General features: G+C 42.3%; 1 protein-coding gene and 1 long non-coding RNA gene across 14 annotated transcripts in view; one reads left to right on the forward strand and one right to left on the reverse strand.

Annotated features, from left to right (window-relative positions):
* The window catches only part of LOC138764159 (uncharacterized), a 46,867-nt gene extending 45,751 nt beyond the window's left edge, over nt 1–1,116 (reverse strand). For all 8 annotated transcript variants that reach the window (XR_011358014.1, XR_011358013.1, XR_011358009.1 and 5 more), the window contains exon 1: nt 741–1,116. This is a non-coding gene — a long non-coding RNA (uncharacterized lncRNA). The remainder of the gene's footprint in view (nt 1–740) is intronic.
* Nucleotides 1–15,417, forward strand: part of LOC138764158 (ERC protein 2) — an 871,420-nt gene that overhangs the window by 265,938 nt on the left and 590,065 nt on the right. The gene's annotated exons all lie outside the window — the stretch shown is intronic.

Consider the following 15,417-nt stretch of genomic DNA (forward strand, 5'->3'; position numbering starts at 1 on the left):
TCAGTGAAGACATCGATGCGAATGGTGGCAGAGTGGTTTGTGTGGCACGGGCTCAAAAAGGAGGTGGCCTCCAAGGTCCACTGACATACGCAGGCCCCAGTCCAGCAATTCGACTCAGCGGTGCGGAAATTTCAGCACATCCACATTGACATCGTAGGCCCCCTGTCAGTGTCCAGAGAGGCACGCTACCTTCTCACAATAGTCGACCGAACCACGAGATGGCCGGAGGCCATTCCCATCAAAGAGGCTTCCACAGAGACGTGCGCCAGGAACTTAGTCAGCCATTGGATTGCCAGGTTCAGAGTTCCAGTGCACATCACCAGTGACAGGGGCGCCCAGTTCACCTGAGCTCTGGGCTCAGCTGGTGAACCTCCTGGGGGTTAAACTCCACCACACCACAGCCTACCACCCGCAAGCAAATGGTTTGGTGGAGAGATTTCACCATCATCTGAAATCCGCCCTCATGGCTCGCCTCACCGGCCCAGGCTGGGCAGACGAACTGCCCTGGGTCCTTCTCGGCATCAGAACAGCACCCAAGGGGGACCTTCAGGCGTCTTCTGCGGAACTGGTGTACGGTGCACCGCTCTCGCTGCCTGTGGAATTCTTTGGCCCACTGCCAAATGCCACATCCGAGGACGCGAACCTGTTGGATCTCCGTAAGAAGCTCTCCTCTCTAGCCCCCCCACCTCCCTCGCATCACAGCGCCTGGCCGGCACATCGTTCCAAAGAGCTGGACTCACCAGAATTTATTTTTGTTCAGCGCAGCCCACATTCGACACCTTTGCAATGCCCGTACGAGGGTCCATACAAGGTCCTCCAGCGGTCCGGCAGGACTTTCACATTGGACATGGGAGGAAAAATATGAACTTTTCACTGTGGACTGTTTGAAGGTGGCACACTTGGACCTATCACGGCCAGTGCAAATGGCCATGACCAAATGCCGGGGCCACCCACCCAAGTGGCGGGATGCTTAGCGGGTTCAGGAGGGGGGAGGTTGTGTGGCGGTGCACTCTCTCATGGCGAACCAGCCCTGTGTGTAACGCCACGTGATGGGACAGCCATGGGAAGATGCCGCTGTCAGGGTTTCTCCCTGCCTCAAGTCTCCTGCCCAGCACACAGCTGGGGCAGCGATTATGACATCACCATGAACACGGTGACTGAGGTCATGCTGCCCTTAAAGGGGTATGTGCTGAATTTGAATAAAACAGTCATTAACGATATTCAACGTGGTGGCTATATCCCTCTTGGCTGTGGCCAGCTCCACAAGTTCTTGATTTAATGCTAGCAGGTATTCAGGAGAATCATTTTCTCCTCTCTTGACAATCAACAGTGCAGTAATACTTTGTAGTTTTTAAACACTAAGTTTAATATAAGTACAGTCATGCACTGCATAATATCTGTTCGGGAAACATCCAACTGCATATACGTCCGTGGTCCCATAGAGTTCAGAAATACCAATTGGAGAATGGGACATAACCAGACGTAGCAAATGCATACAAAGACGCTTGTGGAGATAAGACAAACAAATGAGCCAAACAACACTGGACAGATTCCTGAAGAAGGCAACACCTCCCTAAGAGCCTCAGCCAGGTCCTTCAGGTATCACAGAGACAGTTCATCAATGGAGATTATTGGACCTGAAACTCTTCCAGTTGAACACTATGAGGAAGTTGAGAACAGTGACGTGGATGACCCTGATCCTTTTTGCTAAATTGTGTGTAATATAGGCTAAGAAAGTGTTTACATCAAAGTTTAAAAAGTGAAAAAAAAAGTTTAATTTTGTGCAAGTTCAGTATCTTGTACAGTACAGGACTATACCAGCAACAGCCTCCAGACTCACTCAACATTAGGCCTGCAAGCTCCAATTGTGGTAAGTACAGATTACATATCACCCTATGTATACTGTAGTGTATACAGTATTTACAATGTATTATATTATGTATATAGTATTAGATGACTGAACCCATATATTACCTTGCCAGATACATTAGCTGAAATACAGGTACTGAATGTGTACAATATCTTGGCTACTTAATCAATACATGTACAATGTAATATCCCATTAAGCTTTGCTAAGTATATAATATGGTGTTCACCCAACGTCCAAATTGCATAACGTCCTATTTTACAGAAAGATGTTGAGCAGGACATGGCTGTTTAAACAACTAACTAGATGTTTAGTTACGAGAGTTTCAACAGCTATACAGTAATTACTGAGTTTAACATTTTGAGTGTGGACAGCGAATTACAGTGGGTGCACATCTAACCTTTATCTTTGTTATCTAAAGTATACTGTTTGACCTGCTAAATTTCTCCAGCATTGTGTTTTTACTTTAACCACAGTGTCTACAGACTTTCATGTTTTAGTTCCTATATGGCAGAAGTGCTTTGAATGTTCAAACGCCACTAGCTCAGCTTATGGGTTCTGAGCTCAAAATACCAGACACCCAAATTATATTCCTCTTGTTACCATATAACAATTACAGCACACAATCAGGTGAGTTCGGCCCTTCTATTCCATGTCAAACACCTTTTCCCACCTAGTTCCATTGACCCACACCCGGCCTAAAACCTTCCACACACCTCTCATCTATATGCCAATACAACTTTTCCTTAAATATTAACCTGAATCTACCACTTTGGCCGGAAGCTCATTCCACACTCCCACCACCCCCTGAGTGAAGAAATTCCCCCTCATCTTTTCCCTCTTCAAACTCAATCCATGTCCTCTTGTTTGAATCTCCCCAACCCTCAATGGAAAAAACTTGTCCACATTGACTCTATCTGTCCCCCTCATAATACCTCAAAAATGTAGCACCTCACATTTATCAGTGTTAAACTCCATCTGCCATCTTTCAGCCCACTCTTCTAATGGTCTTATATCCCACTGCAAGCTTTGATAACCATCTTCACTGTCCACAACACCACCAATCCTAGTATCAACTGCATACTTAATAATCCAACGTACCACCCTATCATCTAGATCATTAATATATATGACAAACAATAATGGACCCAGTACTGATTCCTGAGGCACTCCACTGGTCACCAGCCTCCAATTTGACAAACAATTTTCCACCACCACTCTCTGGCATCTCCCATCCAACCATTGTTGAATCCAGTTCACTACTTCAACATTAATAGCTAATGCTTAAACTTTCCTAACTAACCTCTCATGCGGAACCTTGTCAAAGTCCTTACTGAAGACCATTTAGACAACATCTACAGCCTTCCCCTCATCAACATTCTTAGTAACTTCCTCAAGATTTGTTAAACATGATCTACCATGTACAAAACCATGCTGACCTGCTCCTAATCAATCCCTGTCTTTCCAAATAATTGTATATACCATCTCCAAGAACACTCTCCATTAATTTACCCACCACCGACGTCAGATTCACAGGCCTATAATTACCAAGTTAACTATTAGATCCTTTTTTAAACAGCGGAACAACATGAGCTACCCTCCAATCCTCTGGCACCTCCCCCGTGGCCAGTGACAGTTTAAATATTCTGTCAGAGCCGCCACTATTTGTACATTAACCTCCCTGCAGTGTTAGGAAGTGTCACCCTGAATATACAAACAGGCAAAATATGAATTGATAAAACATGTTCTGAATGTGTTTTTGGTTGCAGGAATGTGTCTTTAATGAAGTGTTAATGCAAATGGTGGCTTCCCTGATTTCATCATGGAGGTTTCACTGCAGTCTGATTTGCATCAATATTTACTTATTGTCTTCAAAGTTCACATTTATTGTCAGAATACATTCATGACATCACATACAAACCTGAGATTCTTTTTCCTGCAGGCCAGGCAGAATTATCACTTATCAGTAACTGTAACCTGTACACATGAATAAAAGTACATATACAAAAGAGAGAAATGTATCAAACTAAATTATGTAAAGTTTCCATTATTCTCATGTAATAGTACATTTAGAATGTAACATACATGAAATCCTACCATAAGGCACCCCTCACAGAAACCTACAGCACCTGGTGTTCCTAGGAGGTCTCCCCTCCAAATACTAACCAGGCCTGAGCCTGCTTAGCTTCCGAGATCAGACAATCCCAGGCATATTCAGGCTATTAAGTGCTGTGTGCAAAATAAGAGTCCTTAAATGGGTCTCTGATTGAGTCTATTGTTTAGGAGTCTGATGACAGAGGAGTAGCAACTGTTTACTTAATAATGCCACAAGACCTGTACCACCAGGTTCCTGAACCTGGTGGTACAGGTCTTGCGGCATCTAACCCTCTTTCCTGATGGCAGCAGCAAGAACAGAGCATGTCCAGGTGAAGTGGATCCTTGATGATTGCTGCTGCCCTCCGACAGCAACATTCCCTGTAGATGTTCTCGATGTTGGGGAGAGTTTTGCCTTGATGTACCGGGCTGTGCCCACTACCTTTTGTGGGGCTTTCCACTCCAAGGGTTTGGTGCCCGCATACCAGGCTGTGATGTCAGCACATTTCCTGCTACACGTCTTTTGAAGTTTGCCAGGGTTTCCGATGACCCTCTGTAAACTCTTGAGGAAGTAGAGGAGCTGATGTGCTTTCTTCATGGTGGCATTGATCTGGTGAGTGTGTGTGTGTATATAAAAGGGTAAATAACTTGGGGGAAGGGAAACACAACATAATGGGTTTGGAACTGAAAGTGTGAGAGACAAGAAAGTGTGAGAGTTGGCGAGACAGGTGGAGGGAGAGATCATGAGGGGGGGGGTGTGAAGAAAGATTAGAGAGAAGAAAAAAAGTGCAGTATTTAACAAAGAGATGGAAACAGTGAGACCAGAAGGGCGTGGAAGTTTCCTTATGTTGGAAAAATTGGTGTTCGTCCATTTTGGTTGAAGGTTATTTAAATTTAGGCAGACAAAAGTCTACCAATATCAGCAGATATTGTTCGTATCAGAGGTTTGGATCTGGAGCTTGTGTTGCTGATGGTTTTGACTGGCTTGTGTGGCTGTGGAGGCTGCAGGAGTGCTGGAGATTGATCCGCGGACACTCGGTGACTCGGTGGGGAGGAGAGACTCTCTTTTGCTTCTCTTTCTCTGATTGTAAGGGTGCTTTGTCTGCCTTATGGTTGACTGAGGAAATGTGTAATGTGATGGAATATTTGGGAATGCTTTTGGGAGATAAATTGAGATAATTAGAGTAGGTTACATACACACACTTTAAATCAGATCTTATATGAAATACTGAAGAATTTATATTCAGTGACTTTACAGAAACTATGGTGAATGCTATAGAGATTTCACACATGGCTGTTAATTGAAGTGAATAAATGGACTATTATCTTTAAAAGCCACAGCAAGAGACATGCTGTCTCCTAATCCCTCTTCACAGAAAGGTCATTGAGAGGCTATTGTTTACCTAAAACAACAGATTGACCAAAAGAGGAACTCTTATTGTTTGTTGGAGAAGGGCAGGGATTTTCACAAGTGGGAGAGAGAAGGACATACTGCCTGGCAGTTTGAGTCTCAGAGAGAGAGAGACAGAAGGGAGTTTTGGACTGTGTGTGTGACATAGAAAGCTGTGACATGCCATGAGAAGCTTGTTGGAACTGAAAAAGAACCTCCAGAGTGGCAGATGGCTGGAAGTGCTATCTGTCTGATGTTTCTCTTGGAATAAGTGGAACAAAAAGGAACTCTGTAGTAGCCTGAAAGAAAGAGGTTATCATCTGGAGAACCCTGATGGGGCAAGTTTCATCAGCAAGACATTGAGGTGACTAATGGTGGTTCCTCAGTTGTGGAAATCCTGGAACAACAAATCTCTCTCTGCAAACCCTACGAGAACCTTCCTGAGGGGGAACCATTTACCTTTTGAGCACCAAAGCCTGGTGAACTTGACACATGTTCAATTCTGTGCACAGGATAAGAATTGCCTGCAACCAGTGAACTTGGAAGAAGGAGATGTGAGATTGGACTGTGAACCCAAGAACTTTTCTGAACTTACACGCACATCACATACACGTGCACTTAGAATTAGAAGGGGGTTAAGTTGGGTGAGTTAAGTTAATAGTGATAAGTTAAAGATTAATCCTATTTTCATGTTTCAAGGTCATTTAAAGCAACTTTTGTTAAAGTAACTACTTGTTGTGGTGAATATCTACTGCTGCTGGGTTTTGGGGTCCTTTGAGCTCGTAACAGTAAAATTACATCTTCAGTTTTATGACATGACAATAAATCAATCTTGAATTAGCTGCTTCTTCTGTTTCACAGGCTTTGAACATTTCCTATGCCCAATCATTCTTAACATCTACCAAGCTCTCCTTGACTCCTCTCCTATTCTTTGTCTTCAACATTCACTTGTTTCACTACCAGCGTGCTGTGGCTGCAGCTTATACACAGCACAGAAGTTGCTGAAAAAATTTGCCTTTGACAGTATCTCCTCAACCTCTGACCTGCAGCACACTGAGGGATAAGGGCTGCTGGTAAAGGGGGACATCACCACCTGCAAATTCCCCTCCAATATTACATACTAGCCAAAATGTCCAATATACCTTAACCAGACAGAATGGTTGGTTTAGGGGTCTGGTTGTTTGAGGGCAATTGAAAATGGCTAATAATAACAATAATGGAAACTTTACCTTTTCTCATGATGCCCACATCATGATAGAGCCTGGTATATCTTCGGTAAGGTGTATGGAAGATAGTTAAGATCAAAGTTGGTGGTTGGAGTATTTAAGGCCTTACTGAGAGATGAAATACTGTCTTCATCTGTTTGAAAGACTTGATATGAGCATTAAGAAACCATTTGCAAGACAATATGCCTCTCTCCCACTGCCATTGGATGCTCTGGACATGGAGGCCTGAATAGCTACTTATGGGAAGAGGCAAACAAGTTTATTTCACTTCCGACACAAGGATCACAAATGAAGTCCAAGAAAATACATGATTAACTGCTTCTCTGCATGCACAGGTCTTCTCTGGGTCCTTTTTTGAGTATTTATCTAGATGAGCCAGTTACGTGGCTTTTCCCCTGTGCTCCATTTAGGATGTTTAGGGCAGGTGTTCATCACTATTTGGATCCACTCTTAAAACTGTAGTATTTGCTTGCTTTAATGCTCACCGCTTTTCAAATGATCTGCAATCCGCAGCTGAAAATTTAAAACAAAACATAATGAATATGTTTTGAGCTATGCTATAGTATTCAGGCTTTGGGTATCTGGGGTTGAGTTTCTCTTTGTAACTGGAAATTTTGGCCTGAATTATGGTTTTGACAGAAATGCATTGCCTAATCATAAAATCAAAATCTTTCAAGAACCAGAATAATCAGTCAACCTAACAGAATGCACTTAGTAATTTTCCTTTTCATTAAGAATATTTACCAGAGTATTTGAGTGATAACCTTGTGCAGTCTTGTTCATGCAGTCGAACCAAATGCCTAGTTCTGCTGTGATAACCTGTTTTAAAATAATTGACTATGACTTTAATAAAAATTTATATGGGTCCATTTACTAGTTCCATAGATATACAATTGTAAGTTTCTTAGTAAATATTTTTTAAGATGTAAGAGGTTTAATCTGTGACAGCTTGTGCTCGAGCACTTAAGGAAATGAGCTCAATTTGAAGACTCTTCACGAACAGACAAATGGGTGGAGACTTGGCAACAATTTGTAACCTAGGGTAATGGCCAGAATAGTGGGTAGATCAGGTTCAGGCAATATAATTTTTTAAACTATCAGTAAAATGTTGATGATTTGCACTTGAAATCAGAACCAGAGAACATTACAACACAGAAAACAGGCCCTTTGGCCCTTCTAGTCAGTGCTGAACTATTATTCTGAATACATTCAGTAATATTTTCTGTTGGTTTGGGTGATCTCACCCTTTTGTACTTTGAAAATCGCAATTACAGCCCTTAGGTATTTTTCTTTTACATTTTAACTTCACCTTCATTTGCGCTCTGATTGGATCTCCATTTTTGGTTATTACAGTATGTTGAGAATATTTCCAAAAATTATCAATCACAGGAATGAGGAAGCAATTGCAATTTCTTGCAGTCCTGAAATTTTTAACTATTCCAATGCCAAAAGTTTGGTTGCAGCATCTCTCCGACTTGAAGTGTTCCATTGTCAAAGATAGAAGATGTTAAACTAATATTAATTTGACTTCCTCTGTCAATCTCGTGGTGGGTTTTGTGGGTTGGAGTAAACCAAAGCACTTCTCGAAGCAAAGCAGGGGACTGTTTTGAAGACCAACATTACTTGTACCAATCCAAAGAGAACTTGAATTTGTACATCGCAGAACACTTAATCACTTTTTCAAGCCATCTAATTTTGATGCCCATAAGTTACATTTTTAAGATTTAGCCCTATTGTTATACGAACAAATGGGTTGATGGTCAGTGCAATGGACCCGAGGGCCTGTATCTCACTGTATTTAAATATGATGGTAAATATGAAGGCCCCACCAATCTTCTTACATAATAAATCTTGTCAAGCAGAGGTAAAGGAAAGCTGGTACAGATTGGTCCAATTTATCAGTCAGTTTTTCTAAGTCATGGCCAATACTGGAAGCATTTTCCTGCTCTTCCCCTTATGGTATATATATTAAAAAAAACACTTTTACATTTATATCAACTACAGATGGGGCTTGGCTTTAATCCTTTTTAAAATAAATGTTACTTCTGACAAAGTAGGACATTTTAATCTATGGAGCAACACAGAAACCAGTGGCATTTCTGGTTGTTGTTTGTGGGCCCTTGTGTGTGTTGAAATTTTTTTTTTGATTGGTCACTTCAAAATATTTTAAGTAAACCACTTAACTACATTTCTGGCACTCGATAAAACACGATAAAATGTAGGTCACAATTCACATTTTCTAATGCTTTCACAAAGCTGAGTATGCCAATCAATCAATAATTTAAAATTCTTCAGAATGTAACTAATATTCTAAGTTTAGAGTTAAATATACCTCATTTACAATACTTATAATCAAACATTTGGAGAATGGTGTTGACATAATCTCAAATGTTAGCATGGATCTCCTTCCAATTGTTTTCTAAGTTAGATAACTGATATTAAGAACTAAAACTGACAGTCCAAAGCACATTCAATCCTGAAGAGTATAAAGAAACCTTGTGTGAATCAGAAATTAGTAAATCTTTAATGATTTGCTTAGGATTTTAGAAAAGCCTGAAAATAATAACAAGGAAGGACAGTTGAGCAAAAATGAGGAAGAATAAAGTAGACAACCCTGCGTGAAAGAGCCTCAAAGAGCAGTGAGGCTGCAGATTTAGGAATCTTGAGCAAAGAATTGCTGGATGAACTCAGCAGGTCAGACAGCATCAGTGGGTTGACAATGGTCATTGAACCTTTTAGGTGTGAACCTTTCATCAAGTCTTGATCAATTATTTGTCTGTTTTGAGAAAGGTGCACTGTCTCTTGAAATAGGAGAATGGAGTGTGGAGGTAGCTTTTGTGTAATGACATATATTTGGTTTAGGGAGAACGAGAGTACAAGGTTCTGAGTAGTAATGGTAAATATTGTTGTTAAAATAGAATATTTATGAAAGCAATACTTTGAAAAGTAACCAGTACTATAGTATAAATACAATAGTATTTTCCAATACTATTGGAAAAGGGTAATTCAATTAATCACTAACGGTGATTAATTGAATTATTCTCATGCTTAGAAATATAAGGGACATCAAAAGGAACTTCTTGGGGGTGGGGGTGGGGGGGGGGGCGTGGTGTGATGGTGTTGGGAGAAGATGTGGAGAGTCACCTCTCCCTGGGAGAACTACCAAAAACCCGTTTTTAAAGTTTTAAAATTTTTTCAGAAAATATTGAACATATCCTAGAAGTAACTATAAGGAAAACAAAAGCACAAACAGCTTAAAAAAAAAGATTCCCAAACATCTATCAAGCAGAGAAGAATTTGGGCCTACCTTTGAAGTGGAGCCTCCCGAGTCGATTCCTCATCCGCGTCCACAACGCCAGTCCTCCAGTAGGATTCATTGTGCACTGGCACCGACTTCACGCAGTGCTGCGGAAGATGGCGCCGGCACCTGACGTCGTCCTCCTCCGGAGGTTACAAGTGCATTACATTGAGTATGGCCCAGTCTGCGGGGGGACCTGATGACTCTCGGCCCAGTGATCCTGGACTGATGGGAGAGGGGATGTACTCGCAGTCAGGCTGAAATGCCTTCAGCATCAATAGAGGAAGAGGAAGGAGATACTGAAGGACTGGAAGAAGAAGATCAAGGTCTGGAGGAGGAAGAAACCATTATAGATAAGGGTAGGCCTATAGTTAAACAGGCCTTAAAGTTTAAATCTTATCCTCACGATTCAGATTCAACTTCACAAACTGATATATCTAAACCGATTGAAAATTCGGCAATTCAGATGGGTCAAGGTTTTTCATTTGTGAAGGAACAACTTGCTGACGAGGGGGAAATATCTTCTATTAAGTTGGATGTGGCAAAGTGTCTGAAAGTGGTGGACAAAGTGCAAGATAAATTTAAGAAGATTGAAGATGATGTGGAACAATGTAAAGAAAAGATGGGTCAGATGGAGGATTCATTTACTGGTTGGGAAATTCAGAGAAGTGATTTGTTGAAGAAAATTGATGCTTTGGAGAATCAAAGTTAAAAGATTAATGTTAAAATTGTTAGTCTCCCAGAAGATTTTGAAGGTCCAAACCCGGTTCAATTTTTTCAGAAGTGGATTCCCGAAGTTTTGGGAAAAGAATATTTTCCAAATGGTCAGTAATTGGATAGAGATCATTGAGCAATAAGAAAGAAACCTCTTCCAGATCAAGCTCCACGTTCTATCCTGACTAAATCACCTTTAGTGAGTTGGTCACACCGCAGTTTCAGAGGGTAGAGAAGGATAGGGACTGGGCGACCAACGGTAAGAGAAGTAGTAGGAAGGTAGTGCAGGAGTCTCCTGTGGTCATCTCCCTGCAGAACAGATATGTTGTTTTGGATGCTTTTGGGGGAGATGTCTCACTAGGGGGAGCCAGGTTCATGGCTCCGTGGGTGGTGCTGCTGTCCAAGAGGGCAGGAAAAAGAGTGGTAGGGCAATAGTCATAGGAGATTCCATTGTAAGGGGAATAGATAGGAGTTTCTGTGGCTACAAATGAGACTCCTGGATGGTGTGTTGCCTCCCTGGTGCAAGGGTCAAGGATGTCTCTGAGCGGCTGCAGTACATTCTGGAAGGGGAAGGAGAACAGCCCACTGTCGTGGTCCATATCGGTACCAACGACATAGGAAAAAAAATGGATGAAGTCCAACAAGATGAATTTAGGAAGTAAATTGAGGAGTAGGATCTCAAAGGTAACAATCTCTGGATTGTTACCCGTGCCACGAGCTAATCAGAGTTGGAACAACAAGATAGCTAGAATGAATTTGTGGCTTGAAAGGTAGTGTAGGAGGGAAGGTTTCAGATTCTTGGAACATTGGAACCGGTTCTGGGTTAGATGGGACTGGTACAGACAGGACGGTCTGCATCTGAGCAGGGCCGAACCAATGTTCTTCGGGGTTTGTTTGCTAGAGCTGTTGGGGAAGCTTTAAACTCATGTGGCAGGGGAATGGGACCAAGTCCAGAGAGTCAGAGGGGTGTAAAATGAGAATAGAAGCAAAAGGTAGCAAGGTGAAAAGCATTAGTGGCAGGCAAGTGAAAGCGGGGGGGGGGGGAAATCAAAAAGAGCTATTTATTTACATAATGGTAAAGGGATAAGAGTGTGGCAAAAGAAAGGCTGAAGGCTTCGTGTCTCAATGCAAGGAGAATTTGTAATAAAGTGGGCAAATTGAAGGTGGAGGTAGCTATTAATAACTATGATATAGTTAGGATCACAGAGACATGGCTTCAGGGGAAATGTGACTGGGACCTCAACATTCAGGGTTACTCAACATTCAGGAGGGATAGACAGAATGGAAAAGGAGGTGGAGTAGCCTTGTTGGTTAGGGAAGAGGTGAAAGTCATAGAAAGGAAGGACATCAGTCTAGAGGATGTGGAATCCATATGGGTGTAGCTGCGAAACACGAAGAGGCAGAAGACACTAGTGGGAGTAGTGTACAGGCCGCCTAACAGTAGCAGTGAGGTTAGTGAAGGAGTCATGAAGGAAATTGGTAATGAGTGCAACAAAAGGACGGCAGTTGTAATGGGTGACTTTAAACTACATGTAGATTGGGTGAACCAAATTGGTAAGGTTGAAGAGGATTTCTTAGAATGTATGCGGGATTGTTTTCTAAATCAGCATTTTGAGGAACCGATGAGGGAACGAGCCATTCTAGACTGGGTATTGAGTAATAGAGAAGGGTTAATTAGCAATCTTGTTGTGAGGGCAAGAGTGACCACAATATGGTGGAATTCTTCATTAGGATGGAATGTTACAGAGTTGATACGGATTCAAAGGTTTTGAACTTGAAGAGGGGTAACTTTGATGGTATGAGATGTGAATTGGCTAAAATAGATTGGCAAATGGAACTTAAAGGACTAACGGTAGAAATGCAATGACAATCGTTTAAGGATAACTTGGAGCAAGTGCAGGAAATGTACATCCCAGTTTGTACGAAGACTAAATCGAGGAGGGTAACACATCCGTGGCTAACAAGGGAGATCTGAGAGAGTGTCACATCATCTTCAAGGAGCTTACAAATTAGCCAAAAAGAATAATATCCCTGATGATTGGGAGAAATTCAGAGTTCTGCAGAGGAGGACAAAAGGATTAATTAGGAAAGGTAAAAGGGATTATGAGAGGAAGCTGGCAGGGAACATAAAAAATGACTGTAAAGCTTTTATAGATACATTAAGAGAAAGAGGTTAGTTAAGACAAATGTGGGTCCGTTGCGGATAGAAACGGGTGAATTGATCATGGGGATCAAGGGTATGGCAAACTGTTTGAATGATTATTTTAGTTCTGTCTTCACCAAGGAAGACATAACTAATCTACCGGAAATTATTGAGGATCAGGGATCTATTGTAACAGAGGGACTAAAGGAAATAATTGTAAGTTGAGAAGTTGTATTAGTTAAATTGCAGGGATTAAAGGTGGATAAATCCCTGGGGCCAGATAGTCTGCATCCGAGAGTGCTGAAGGAAGTATCCCAGGAAATAGTGGATGAGTTGGTGATAATGTTTCAAACCTCTTTGCATACTGGATTAGTTCCTGAGGATTGGAGGGTGGCCAACGTAACCCCACTCTTTAAGAAGGGAGGGAGAGAGAAATTGGGAAACTACAGATCAGTTAGCCTGACGAATCTAATAGAGTTTTTTGAGGATGTAACCAGTAGAGTGTATACAGAGCCGTTGTCATACCCACACTCCTGTTCGGCTCCGAATCATGGGTCCTCTACCGGCATCACCTACGGCTTCTAGAACGCTTCCACCAGCGTTGTCTCCGCTCCATCCTCAAAATTCATTGGAGCGACTTCATCCCTAACATCGAAGTACTCGAGATGGGAGAGGCCGACAGCATCGAGTCCACACTGCTGAAGATCCAGCTGCGCTGGGTGGGTCACGTCTCCAGAATGGAGGACCATCACCTTCCCAAGATTGTGTTATATGGCGAGCTCTCCACTGGCCACCGTGACAGAGGTGCACCAAAGAAGAGGTACAAGGACTGCCTAAAGAAATCTCTTGGTGCCTGCCACATTGACCACCGCCAGTGGGCTGATATCGCCTCAAACCGTGCATCTTGGCACCTCACAGTTTGGCGGGCAGCAACCTCCTTTGAAGGAGACCACAGAGCCCATCTCACTGACAAAAGACAAAGGAGGAAAAACCCAACACCCAATCCCAACCAACCAATTTTCCCCTGCAACCGCTGCAACCGTGTCTGCCTGTCCCGCATCGGACTTGTCAGCCACAAACGAGCCTGCAGCTGACGTGGACTTTTACCCCCTCCATAAATCTTCGTCCGCGAAGCCAAGCCAAAGAAAAAGTAAGGCATTTGATAAGGTTCCACACAGAAGACTAGAGTATAAACTTAAAGAGCACGGTATAGGAGGTATGGTATTAAGGTGGATAGAGAATTGGTTGAGGGACAGGAAGCAAAGAGTTGGAATAAATGGGTTCTTTTCAGAATGGCAGCCAGTGACTAATGGGGTACTGCAGGGCTCAGTGCTGGGGCCGCAGTTGTTTACGATATATATCAACGACTTAGATATGGGAATAGATAGCAATATCTTGAAATTTGCAGACGATACGGTTGGGTGGCAGGGTTAGCTGTGTGGAGGGTGCTAGGAGAGTGCAGGGTGATTTGGACAAGTTAGGTGAGTGGGCCAGGACATGGCAGATGCAGTATAATGTGGAAAAATGTGAGGTTATCCACTTTGGAGGTAAGAACAGGAAAGAGGATTATTATTTAAATTGTATCTGTTTAGGAAAAAGGGAGATGCAGCGAGACTTGGGTGTTGCTGTCTATCAGTCATTGAAAGTGGGCGTGCAGGTGCAGCAGGCAGTGAGGAGGATGAATGGTATGTTGGCATTCATAGTGAGAGGATTAGAGTCCAGGAGTACAGAGATCCTGCTGCAGCTGTACAGGGCCTTGGTGAGACCACACCTGGCGTAGTGTGTGCAGTTTTGATCACCTTATCTGAGGAAGGATATCCTTGTCTTGGAGGGGGTGCAGAAAACGTTCACTAGGTTGATACCAGGAATGGAAGGACTTGCATATGAAGAAAAGTTGGATCAACTAGGCTTGTATTCTCTGAAATTTAGAAGATTGAGGGGGAATCTTATAGAAACTTATAAAATTCTTAAGGGTTTAGACAGACTAGACACAGGAAGGTTGTTTCCAATGCTGGGAAAAACCAGAACCAGATGCCATAGTTTAAGGATAATGAGGAACTTTTTAGGACTGAGATGAGAAAAATTTCTTCTCTCAGAGAGTGGTAGATGTGTGGAATTCATTGCCACAGGAAATAGTTGAGGCCGGTTTCCTGTCAATATTTAAATCTAGGTTAGATTTGGCCCTTGTGGCCAAGGGGATTGGGGTTATGGCAAGAAGGCAGGAACTGGGTACTGATCATCCATGATCATAATGAATGGTGGTGTAGGCCTGAGGGCCAAATGGCCTACTCCTACATCTATTTTCTATGTGTCTAGATGTTTACACTATCAAGATGCAGAATTGATCTTAAGAGTTGCTGTTCAGAATGCGAGAAGTAATCAAGGCCCTTTAGTAGTTAAAACTAAGTTTTTTTTATGCTGATTTGAGTCAAGCTGCTATTAAACATTGTAAAGAATTTAATTCAGCTCAAGCTGTTTTGTGGAAGAAAGGATAGAAGTTTGCTTTTCAATATCCTGCTGTACTTAAAGTTTTTTATGGAGATTTTCAACCTCAGTTTTTTAGTGATGATGGTGGATCTCTTATATTTGCTAATTCTTGACCCAATAATAAGCAGGTGGAAAGTCAAGAAAGGTTTCTTCAACAGCCTGTTCTAGTTCCAAAGAGGAAGAATGGAAGACGAGGGA

The sequence above is a fragment of the Narcine bancroftii genome, chromosome 5, assembly GCF_036971445.1.
Source record: "Narcine bancroftii isolate sNarBan1 chromosome 5, sNarBan1.hap1, whole genome shotgun sequence".
Taxonomy (NCBI): domain Eukaryota; kingdom Metazoa; phylum Chordata; class Chondrichthyes; order Torpediniformes; family Narcinidae; genus Narcine; species Narcine bancroftii.